This window comes from Lingula anatina, chromosome 3, assembly GCF_051362555.1.
Source record: "Lingula anatina isolate TDL-2025a chromosome 3, LinAna3.0, whole genome shotgun sequence".
Classification (NCBI taxonomy): domain Eukaryota; kingdom Metazoa; phylum Brachiopoda; class Lingulata; order Lingulida; family Lingulidae; genus Lingula; species Lingula anatina.
In genome coordinates, this window is record NC_141769.1 from 9430278 (window position 1) to 9443712 (window position 13435).

The window sequence follows — 13435 nt, forward strand, 5'->3', positions numbered from 1 at the left end:
AAGATAGAATAACCAACAAACCAACAAGTTAGATTGTGACAAGTGACTCAGGGCAAACTTATATTCAAATTTAATACTCAAACCAATGTATCAGAGTACTCGTCTTGTCACCAAAGTAAAAAAGAAGTAATTAGGCTACCCTCTACCAGGGCAACAGATTGATTTTTCACTGGATAATCACAGATATGTCTCTGGCTAATTCATGACAATTTTTCTCAATTGTAAAAGAGAATTTCTGCACGAAATTAATTTTATCACTCTTGCACATTAAGACCAGTGGCACACCAAACTATTAAAGGTGGTAAAAACGACTTCACAAAGACTGCGACTATGTATTATTTTATGATATTTTCGATAGTGTAAGCCGGTTAATGTTATGCAGCTACTTCAACAAACCCTTTTTGCTAGATTGCTCGCATGGCGTCAAACCCGTATCGTAATATTGATGCTTAACATCGGACGCTCTGATGTAACACGGTCTCTCTCTCTCTTTTGGAACTTTACCGACCTAACACAAAACTCTGTATATGGAATAACCATGGAATAACATAGGCAGGTTTCAAAATAATGAGACCCTTGTTGTTGTGGATATATTATAATCGGTTGGCTATATTTGCTTAATGTGACTTATTTATTTATCTATTGTACTGCTACCTTGATTAAGTCTACCTGAGGACCACTGCTTATATTTAGGGGTGTGATTACGGGCGTGTTTTGGATAGCTTATTAAACATATCAAGCAATGTACCAGTCTACTCAATGAATTTTCTAATTGAGCGTGATGAGGCTTCTTTGGCCTGTTTTGAATTTTTCAGTTTAGTGTATTCGTTAACGCTGTGTGTATAATCAGAGTTCTTAATCAAAAATATAAGAATAATCTTTCTAATGCAAAGAAAAATATAAACGATTTTTCATACATTTCTCTGCTTTTTCTTTTGATTGCTGGGATGTTACGTTTTGCACTTTGATGAAACAGTCTCTATTTTCCTTTCCTCTCTTTCTTTGGCAAACTTTTAAAATATGACCAAATTAATCTAACACAATGCTCAGCATACTAAAATGTATGTGTCGATATCTCTATCAACTCTCACAATTCGACCCATGAAACCTAAAGCGTACTGCTAACATAACTTTACTGCGCGGCTTAGAGGAGCACATTTAACGCGTTTACACAATTTACAGTTGCACCTGTAGTGTATGTTAGCTTATGCTTCCTGATCAGCCCACCTAAGTCCGAATCACAGATGATTAAACAAGGTAGGGATAGTCTGTATTTGAACAGCTCAATCTGGTGGTAGAAACCGATATTGAAACAGGGGTATGTTAAGATTTTCACCTTGTACGCTGTAAACATGAAGTCGAAATAACACTTAATAACAGTGCTGATTATACAGAAGTGGAAAGTCGCACAATAATTTTATGCAGTATGTAGACCTGTTGTTTAAGCGGGCTACGGTGAAACCATTGTGAGACGTGAAAACTTGCTATAGAAACGGATACGAGAAAACGTACATAAATTTTTGAAGACTTGCATTATACTAGGATTAAATGAAGCGAAATTATTCAGCGAATAGTAGAGTGGTCTGTTTACCGTCAATTTCTGTGCAGTTTCTCGCGCATTAGTTCATGCAAGGTGGTAATGGAAAAAGTATAATAAACTGAATACTTGAATCCACTCCAGTAAAGCAGTAAAAATGACTGGTATTAAATGCATCAATGGAACTGTCGTATAAACTATTGTTTGAAAGGCATCATTTTCATTCTTGATCCCTCTGGATGTGAGGCATGAAATAAAAGTTCGTTGATTTGAATGGATTCTAATAACTTTGTGAAAAAGAACGAAAATAGGAAGATTAATTCATAAAATTTTCAAAAACTATCATCTGTTTTCACAGATACTGTAGAATCATTTACGGGAAAATATTTCAACGGAATATGTAGGCACACAAATGGACAAAAATCCGTGATACGAACGTGTTAATGTAATTTAAATAAGTAGCCTTGTGCAACATAAATGAAACTCTGTATATTTAGACTGGATTTTACGTGAGAATATTTTCATTGAAGAATATTTATGAATCCAATCGACAAAGAGCACCAGAAAAGAAACAATAGATAATGTATTCTGACTGCATTTACGACTGGGAGGGTCTACCATTTATGTGTATGTTCCACGCACAAATATATGTAATATGAGCAAAGAATACAAAACCGTCAACAACGTACAAGCAGCAAGTCGAAAGGCAGCATATTTATACACATATACAAGTATAGAAATAATAAAAAACAAGTTCCATTTGCAATATATGCTATACAGTTACTGCTAGCTCATTTGGTAGCGCTTCTTTATATGCTCTTCACAACAGACACTAACACAAATATCATATTAGTTAGATTTCTAACATTCTGTAGGCAGAAAGGTGTTTTACGTGAGCGCCCCCGCTTTATTAATCATACGGTTTTTATTTGTATTATTTCTGACTCTGCTGAGGGTTGTAAAACAAAGATCTTAAAAGCTCTGAAGGACTACAGTGAAGGAGAAATGTTTCATTAAAAAAAAAATAATAATAATAAATCAACAGGTCTTTTTCCAAAGCCAGACAGAAAGAGATATTTTTCTCTTTGTGGATCAAAAGACGGCCTTAATCAGCCTGTAATGATATATCATGTGAATCTATGGTGTTCAATTTTAGCACTTGCCATGAATTAGCTATCAATTTCAAAGGCTATTTCTGTACAAGCAGAGAATTGTGGGAAAATTAGACGAAAGTTATACACGCTTTCATTGATCGATCACTTCTGTACATGTAAAAATCTCATCATTTAAATAAGAGCGAGGTGTCGGTATTGTGTTTTTTCGTAATTAGATACGAGTTCCTAAATCAAAAACGTGTTAAATTGGGAAATTCCCACTTCAAACTTCGTTTGCAATGTATGCAAAGGACCAAGAATCTCTTTACAAGGATTAAAAACAATGTGTACCTGCTTACATGCTGTCCCCAACCCCACAAAGTACACCTCTCCGTCTACTTCATCTTAACGTGTGATGATAAGATCTGAGCTTACTAAATATGGAGCAAAAGTAGGTGACAAACACCCCCAACCTGATAAACGTACCAAATGCTGCGAACTCCTCCTGGACTATGGAAGGAACCTGCCAAGAAAATACAGCCATGGAATGCACATGGATCGGTCCTAAAAGAGAGACATATGCCTCCTACACGTACTTGTAAATGAAGACCCGGGGCTTTAATTTGCTGCCACGCGTAGGCTCGTAGGTTTCTACGATTACCAAAATGTGATTAGGAAATGGCTTGATGAAGTCGTAATTTTACCACTATTCATTCTCACGGTGTTAGGTTCTCACAGATCGATTTTTATTGCAAATTATGATATTTCATGTCGTTTCTAAAACAAAAACTATATTCCAACTTGCGAATTTCTTTGAAATATAATTTCATTGGAAAATACACGATATCCGACGACAGCCGATTCTCGGCCACTGTATATTGTATCAAATAGTGCTTACACTATATATTGTGTCAAATAGTGCTTACACTATATATTCGGTCAAATAGTGTTTCCACATATGATGCAATTGTGTGTGGAAATGTTCTCTACCTTGTCAACGTGTGAATAATTTTTACATATTAATTTACAAAAAGAGATTTAGAAAAATGATTTAGACAATTTAGAATCCCATCCATGTAACTTTAAAGTCTATGTCAGGGAGATTTCGGAGCTTTTAAGGCGCAGTGTACACGGCCCTCCGGTACCCTCCTGGCGCCCGCCATACCAACCCCAACCTATGGGTTCGGTCACTGAGCCTGTTGACTAAGGACTAGACCTTATGTATGAGATGCTGTATCATTGTTATTATTATTGTTATACACGATTTGTGGGTCATGTAATTGTACGTGCGCGCGCAGATTTGGCGTGAACAAAAATGGGGGGAAAATACGCTTTTACTATGTCACAACCTACCCAGAATAGGGTGCTAATATTCTAATTTGTTCATTTCTTTATATAACGTGCGCATCTGGCACATATATAAACGGATCCCAAATCAAAAGGCTTATCTTTTGCTCTCTTCACATTAACAGGATACCTTTATATAGTTACCCTTATCATGAATACAAGAATGAGTGAAGGTCGCACAATGACTATTAGTGCTTTCCGCAGGTAATTAACGAACAAATTGAAGCGTTAAATAAATAAACAAATACCATTTTGCATCGATCATCTACTAATACTATAAGGAAAATGAGAAACTTGTGAACGGTTCTTACTGAATGAAAACAGTGGACTGAAGTAAGAATTTCAGGTAAGTTAAGTAATATACATATACACTGTATACATGTATTTACTGTTAATTGACAATACTGCCGGTAAACAAACACAGGTTGATATGTTGTTATAATTAAAATAAAAACACACATAAACGATAGCTTGTAGAATCTAAAGACCCCTTTACTAAACACACACATAATGCACAAACCTCATACTTTTTTTGTATTATGTAACTTTTACAATATCAAATACATTATCTATCCACGGTATTTATCTATCTACCTACTGGTATCCTTGTAGAACCTGCATGCAGTTCCGTCAACACATACCATGCGGATATGGTCTGTGCTTGTCTGAACTCAAATTGGGGTCCGAATTCACACCAACCAGCTCAACCCATTTTGCTGGCCAAGATGCACCCATTACAGACCCAAATAAAACCCAATCAGCGTCCCACATTGACCCATATCAGTCCCAGCCAATTTAAACCCTGCTAAAATAAAGAAATAGGGAATAAAGACACCTATCTCTTAAGGTGTGCATGAAAGGGTACACGAGATTAAATACATTGATTTCATGAAAAATAAATACAAATACATGTATTATAATGGGTTCTCGGTGTTCCTCACGCTGATTTTGCTAAATCACTCATCATTGTGACTTATCATTTATTTAGTCTATATATCTATTAATAATACTGGATTGAGTCAGCACATGGATATAAAAAATTCGATTGGTGCTGGTGTGACAGTATATTTCGATATTAGAAAGATTTTATAACATTTGTGTCAATGTAATCATAGGTTGTCATTATCAGTATTTTTCTCCTCTAGATAATATCTATTGGAATGGATACGCGTGGGTATGTGCATGAACCAATATACCCGTGATCTTAAGCATAATAAATTACTCTACACTTAGCGGTTCTTTCTGATTTGGTTGACAATTGTTTAAAAATGGAAAAAGGCGAAGCACAATTATCATGATTATGGTTGCCAAGTTCGCTGTTCTTGGAAATAACACCCTTAAACAGAGGAAAACTATGCCACAAATGCCTTGGAGGACGTTAAATACGCATTCAGTGACTTTGAGCACGATAATTGTATTAAATCACAAATCAGCTAACAAAGCATATTGGACATTTCTCTTTATGTATACAAGGTGAAGGAAATATGATCAGTATTTTAGGAAATTGAGGAGTCACGGTTAAATAAGTGCAAACATCGCTGCGCTACCGTTTGTCCTAAGTAGCCTTATAAAGCACAGTTCCTCTTATTCTACAGTAACCAGCTTATACCTACTCATCGCGCGCGGAAGTAATCTCAGAAGTTGTAAAGTGCTCGAATATCGTTAAATTATTGACCAAGATGCTCCAAGAAGTCTCTTTAAGTGCTCTAGAATATTGTTCAAATAATCCTAACATAATTTCCATGTTTACCGGAGCTGCTGCCGTCTTATGAGTGCCATTGATTGGGGCGGCCACGTTGCGGCACAGATTGGGGAATTCTCATACGGAGGCAGACACGATTTAAGCTATACGCTTGGTTTTACATGTAAATACAGGGCACAGAAGAAGTTTGTGGACTTCTCTGCAAAGCAAGAGATAGGGGAATGGTATCATTAAAGATTATGTTTTGTCTGATAAATAAATGTTTTTATAAATCCTATTATTAATTTCTACCTTTCAATATTGTAAAGCATTTTCATTGTCTTTTAGGTTGAAGAGAAGCTCATGATGTGAGAGCTAAAGAGAAGCATTAAGGTGGATCGATGTGTGGAATGCTGTTACGGCATATTTTTAATTCAGCTGTGACACCTTGAATTAATTTCAGACCATGGACTATTAAGGCAAATGTAGGTACATCTAATACATATAAGTTACAATTTACAGCAAGATTTTCAGACCAAAAATGACGAGAGATGGCGGGACAAGAAAGGAATTAGACAGTGTATGCTATTATTATTATTATTATTGTTGTTGTTGTTGTTGTTGTTGTTGCAGAAAATGGTAATCACACTGTCTGCTGAGATTGCCCGACATAAGTTAAGCCGTAACATCTCCACTGCAGATGAACACATTCCCACACCTCCTGGATAAAGTTATTTAAAAAATATTTTAATTCAGTTTTTAGTAAACTTCAGTGATTGAGGACAATTATAATGCATTTAGTAGCAGAAGGCGCGATATAAGTGTATCAGAAACTTTCTTAGATTATGCCTGTCTTTTGCTTTGGATGTGACAATTTACGAACGCTGCTACATTAGAGCGCTCAATCATTGCACACAGGGTGTTGCTCTCAATTCGCTCAACCAGGCGGCCCAACTTAATCGGATATTTCAATCCCGACTGATAATGGACGACAAATCTGCTCACCCGAGCGAAATAACGCAGTTTTCATCATAACCATTAATAATTTACTTCTACCGGGCCCCCCTTTAATCAGAGCTCTTAAAGTAATAGATTTTCGGTCTTACGGGACCAAGAAGAGGGCATTTGATGAGACTGATGGCCAAATGAGGATGCGACAAAGGGGGATTTTTTTATCGAGCCCTTAATTGAAAAGAATGGGTGAGTTGTAAATCGGCCATATGTAAGCTGTTTTATGCGGGATGCCCTAGAGGAGGTGTATTGTCCACCGACGTTTCAATCCATTTCGATGTATTCCCGTCTGTCTCTCCGCGTGAATAAGTAACGAGAGTGGAATAAATAAATCAGTGTTAAATTAATGAATGGATGAACGAGCAGTTTAGTTTGGTCAATAAGTACGACAATAAGGCAATAACAAAACGTGTTGTAAAACAGGATACGCATTTGGATATTAGATATAGACAAGTAGGTATATCACAAAGACGTGTTTGTTGGATGAATAATAAAAGCAAATGATAATGCAATCCCTGGAATAATTAAGTAATGGGATTGTTTTTTATCAAACGTCCCTTTGCTTTGCCGAAGTTGTACACAAACTACATGAATCAACGCTGTTTTTGGAAAATATTTGGATATGTAATAGATATGTATATATTAAGATTCCTGTCACCATTTTTAACAGATTTACTTTAATGAAAAAATTGTGAAGCATTGTATAACGTTAAACGTTGACGTAAATAATTACATTATAAAGAAGTAGTAAGCACAGTGTGCATCGACATTATATATGGAACGCGAATAAATGTTTTTTGAACACTTGTCAAGAGTTACTGTCAAAGATAGACTTTATCAGGTGAACACAGGTAAGCTGTTGCATTCACACAATGATAACGGAGCCTTATGGTCTCATATCAGTTTTGGGAAGGGCACACCGGTTGATATGTGTCGAGTTGATGCTCATTTTGAAGAGTAAACTAGAACTAGACGACCTTGAAATACTCATTTCGATCACCATGGTGGGATAAAAGGCGCTTGCAGGGTATTAGCGTTTTGTTTTACAATTTGGCAAATTACTGTTATAACTCTCATGACAACTTAATGATTTTTGAGAAAAAATACAAAAAAATTGTCAAGACTCTGAAATTAAATGTATGAAATAAACTTAAATGATACACCACCATTTCTCCCTATTAACAGGGAACATTGGCTGTCAAGCTTTTGAATTGAGGCAGTTCCTATATTAAGGTGATCTTATGCACGATGTCTTTATAGAGGTCTACATAATATTCAACACCTTTTATAGGGATTGTTTTCCTCAATTTTGTCCCATAGCCGGCAAGCGAAGTATGTAAACAGGATGCCTGCTCTAAGGTGCACCGGTGGGCACTCAGCAATGTCAATTTTCAGCACGGCATGTGTTATAGCCATGACAAATGGTCTGATATTGTTACACTGGGAAAATTTCTCACACAGAATGTATAGACATATGACGTGATAATAGGATCGGGCGACACCTTATACAAAACACACATATTCTGATACATTAATAAATAGACGTATTAACAAACTGATAAATAACCCGATCGAACGGTTAAGGCAATACACAAACAAACCAAGCGAATAAAGAGGTATTGTGTATATAGACTTGTGAACGATTAATTGTTTCAACAATAGCGAAACAAATGCATGAATTAAAAAGGCAGATAAATACATTGATTGGATAAACACATTGTAGCCTGCACCCGAATGAAGTGACAGGTAAATGGGACATTTACGAAAAAACAAGGTAACTTGATTGGAATTTGAATTTCCAAGGACTGAAAAACAGCTTTATCGATACAGGCGTTCAGTGATAATAGATTTACGAAAAAAGTGCACTATTTTCAACACAACTAGTAAAAAAGGTGAACAGAACAAAGAGTATGCATACTTTAACAGGAACGTGTATAATTATAGCTGTTTTAGCCCTTAAACGCGGACTATTTTTCTAGTAAATTACGAGAAGTTTCATTTGATTCATGTCTCATTAATTTATAATAGTATTATGTGAATATTGCCTGCCCCTAAATGTGTGTGTGTGTGTGTGTGTGTGTGTGTGTGTGTGAGAGAGAGAGAGAGAGAGAGAGAGAGAGAAAGAGAGAGAGAGAGTATTCAGCCATTAGTACATTAGTATGTTTTTCATAGTAACTATAAATATTTTCCACCATGTGAATGTGCAACATAAGATCAACCCAGAAAGTCAATACGATCCCTTCCTTAACTCGCCCGCTGTGCAGTGACATATGCATCTTCACAAAAATTAGAAACTGAGTGATTTTTTATATCCCGTCATTATTTAATTTTGTTTTGGTGTGCGTTTTGTCTATCAAGGGGCGATTAGTTTCTTTCTCTTAGAGTATTCTTGTCGTGCTTCGGTCTGATAACCGGAAAATCGAAATTATATGATATGAATTCACTTTTCGTGAACTTAGCAACAGATTTATTTGTTTTCTGACTTGATGAAAATGATAAACACACTCGTTCTTTCTTCGCTCATTTGGTAATGTTAAACTGAGGTACTTTGATGTTAGGAGCCAAGGCTAAACAACTCAATGGCTCCCCAGCAAACACAAAACGTTCTTACCACGTGGAGAAATGTGGTATATATGTGACGTGGGAAATCAACGTTTTATCAACGTTATCACCAAATGTTAAACATCTAATCTGTTCCCAGCAAAAACATCACCTTCGTACCACGTTGCAGAATGTGGCTGCAACGTTACTTTGGATGTGAATCTCACGAATTACGTGATAGTGATTTCCACGTGGGAACCACGTTATTTCAATGTGATTCAACGTTTATTAGTAATAAGGAGGGGTTGCGGTATACACGTTGCATCCCCACAATAAGTATAACGTGGCTGCAACGTTCCATTCAGTGTGATTCCCACGATTTATGTGAATGTGATTTCCACGTGGGAACTTGAACGTGAACGTGTTTTTGCTTAAATCTGTAACAGCTAGGTTTGAAAGTGAAACATACACGTTACAGTCCCAAATTACAGATGACGTAGAAGCAACATTAATTTGAATATGATTTCTACGTAAACCTGTACGGGGTTTGAACGTGGAATACAAGTTGCAGCCACATGTAACATACAACATGGCAGCAACGTTACTTTGAACGGGATTCCCACGTAAATCTGTAACGTGGCAGCAACACTGCTTTGAACGTTATTCCTTCGTGAATCTATGAGAGGTTTCAGTGTGGAATGCACGTTGCTGCACCACGTTACGTTAATTTTAATGTGATTCTCAAGTAAATCTGTAACGTGGCAACGTTATTTTGAACGTGCTTCCTACGTAAATGTGTAAGAGGTTTCAATGCTGAATACACGTTTCTGCACAACGTTACATATAACGTGGGAACCACGTCCAAAGTAACGTTCACGTTACCTATAACGTGGCAGCAACGTTACTTTGTACGTGGTTCCCACGTTTTATGTAGCGTTGCTGCCACGTTATAGGTAACGTGGGGGTGAAACATGTATTCCACGTAAAAACGGTTACAGATTCACGTGGGAACCACGTTCAAAGTAACGTTGCTGCCACGTTATAGGTAACGTGGGGGTGAAACATGTATTCCACGTTAAAACGGTTACAGATTCACGTGGGAACCACGTTCAAAGTAACGCTGCTGCTACGTTATTGGTAATGTGGGGTTGAAACGTGTATTCCACGTAAAAAATGGTTACAGATTCACGTGGGAACCACGTTCAAAGTAACGTTGCTGCCACGTTATAGGTAACGTGGGGGTGTAACGTGTATTCCACGTAAAAATCGGTTACAGATTTACGTGGGAACCACGTCCAGTAACGTTGCTGCCACGTTAAAGGTAACGTGGGGATGAAACGTGTATTCCACGTAAAAAACGGTTACAAATTAACATGGGAACCACGTTCAAAGTAACGTTGCTGCCACATTCAGTGAGACGTACCTACCACGTAGTGTCAACGTGGACTTGTTTGCTGGGTCTTACTCTGATGTATAAACGGATGGAAATTGTTCTATTTCGTATTTTATCTTGTTCCTAACAACGGCAGGCTTACTTCAAAACCACTGTCCTTTAAAAAATATCATTAGTATGGGCTTAGATAACAACTGTATATTCGTTGCAGAATGGTTTCAATCAGTTGATACGTTCCAAGATATACCTATAACCTGACAGTGAACACAGGCATTTGCTCACTGGACAAAATATTTTGGAGGACCTCTCTTTGTCTTATGTTATTAAAGAGATAATTGATGTTTACGGTTGTCGTCGATATTTTTACCACTATTATAGGCAACGAGAAAATAAATATTTGAATATGTATTCAAACCACTGTTTTGTGTTTTTATCGACGTTGTTTATCAAAACAAGTGTCACCAATTCAAAAGATCAGTACATTATTCAAAACCTCCATTTAGGATTATGTTTTTGTTCTGACCGCCTGGTTTATCACATCATTTCGAATTACACAAATGCAAATCACAGACTGACGGTAGGACAGACATCTCAACCCAAGTGGCAACGGATTTATTTCTTAAATCATGAACATTCCCTTAGAGATTTTTCCCGACGTTAAAAGCACTGATTGGTATTCAACGTGTCATTAACTTTTCTTCAAACTTCACAAATGTCTCTACGGATTGTCAAGCGATTTTGAACATGCACTGAGTGGAAGAATAACAAGTTCATAATGAAACCCCCATACTTGGACATACACGTAGCAGAAAAAAATATCCCGGGGGAACCATTAGGAACTTGATTTATGCGCGGATTTCGTGCTGAAGGTTTAATCCAGTAGAGCTGGTCTTGTGACTGGACGGAGTGATTAGTCGCGCATGGCGCCGCACACACTGTAGCTTGTTCAAGCTGTTCAAGTCAGTTTTGTATCATTTTTTTATGCACGTCACGCGATCAAACTGACGATGAGCGTTTTATCCCACTCTGTGGCGAAAAAAGAGATGAGATATTTCCTCTCAACAGCAACTGCATTTTCTCTCACTGAGGATGACGACTTAACAGATTCATCACTAATCACATTATTGATCATAGAAGCACGACTATAAAAAAGGGATATATGATAAAATATTTGCTAAATAACAAGATTGAGACAGCAGACTACGAATGACGTCACACATTCTCTATCTATAATAATTATTCATTTTGCTTACCCAATGATATGTGGTTTATATTTACCTAAACGGTGTAATTGGTCATTAAATTGGAAATTGCAAGTCTACACATGTGTTTAGTAGTATAACACTGGAAGGCCTCGCGGCAAAGAACTGCCTTGTGTAAAAACGACTACTACAAATGCCTACCTACATGTGATATATTTCCTTATCTTTAAGAGCTCCCCTTCTTATGTCAACAAAACTCAAATATTGCCGATGACTTAAATGGACATAATATGCAGAACGTATGCCTTCACTGTTTCTTCACTTTTGATCCACACTGGCCCAAAACCAGTTCAAATTGCCGCGTGTGAAAAGAACATCCACACTTAAGTCATTTGACAAAATTAATGGAAGCAACAGTCTAGCGTTTAATCTACTAAGAATGCCCATCTAACATCATGACACATGATTTGCTTGAATATCAATCCGATTTGTCTTTAGAGGAGAAAAAACTGCTTGTGTGATTTATATAGATCAATTATAGAGGTTAGGCATTTTCTCGAATGTTTTAAACAGCTACTTTTGCTTTGCCACTCATTCATTACTGTTGTATCTTTTATCGCAATAAATATGGAAGGAAATGTACACCCAACAAAATATGTAGCTCTATAGATTCTTTAAATTATGGTTAAATGCTATTTCGTTCATCGTTCATAGAATGCTGGTCTAAAAATGTTGTGCTTGGAAGAGGGGTTAGAAATTTATCTTAAGAAACACAACATTATGTATTTTTCCTATCATATAGGCCTATTTATTTTCAAACATATATGTATGTATGTATCAGCTAGCATTAAGAACAAAGCATTAAGAACAAAATTGGCAATATTGATTTAGATAAATGAATAAAACTTAAATAAAATATACATCAATATATAAAAACATAGCACTGAATCAGCGAAGTCATTAGATTAATTTCTCTTATGCTTGTTGGATCTTAATTCTAATTGCAGTCTTGAAGATCTTTTTCATAGAGAACTTATATGCAAGTTACAGGTTTACTTTCGAAGTGGCATAAGAAACCGATACCATTTGAAAGTTAAATTCATGTTTAAAGGGGCATATCTTTCTTGATATCCAGATGACATTTTCATTAAATAACAAAATAATATAAAAACATCATTTAACTTCTTTAGAAAAAAATTAACAAACAAGCAAACAAAATTACATTGCTGCTGCAATATAATTCTGTTGGTAATATTCACATTTGGGCAAATCACAAAGTGCAAACCAAGACTAACATCCTTCCACCATTCGATCTCTTCTTCACTTTTTTAAAAATACATCTGCTTCAATCAGGTAATTTCTTTAAAAAAACAACTACTAGTAAAGAATACAAGCGGTTCTCTGCAGGACGGCTTCGGATAGATAACTGCTAAAACACAGCTCTATTAACCTTTCCATCACCGCCGCTATGTTTTGTTCCATATTCCGTACAGTATCGAGGCACTGAAGAACACTTGACTAAGCGTCCCAGAGGCCTGAATCTGATCTCTGTATTCGGGGCTCAGTTAGGGCCTGGGGACCCCAGGGGTACCGCATTAAATCACATTTTACTGTTTCTGGAGCCCTACA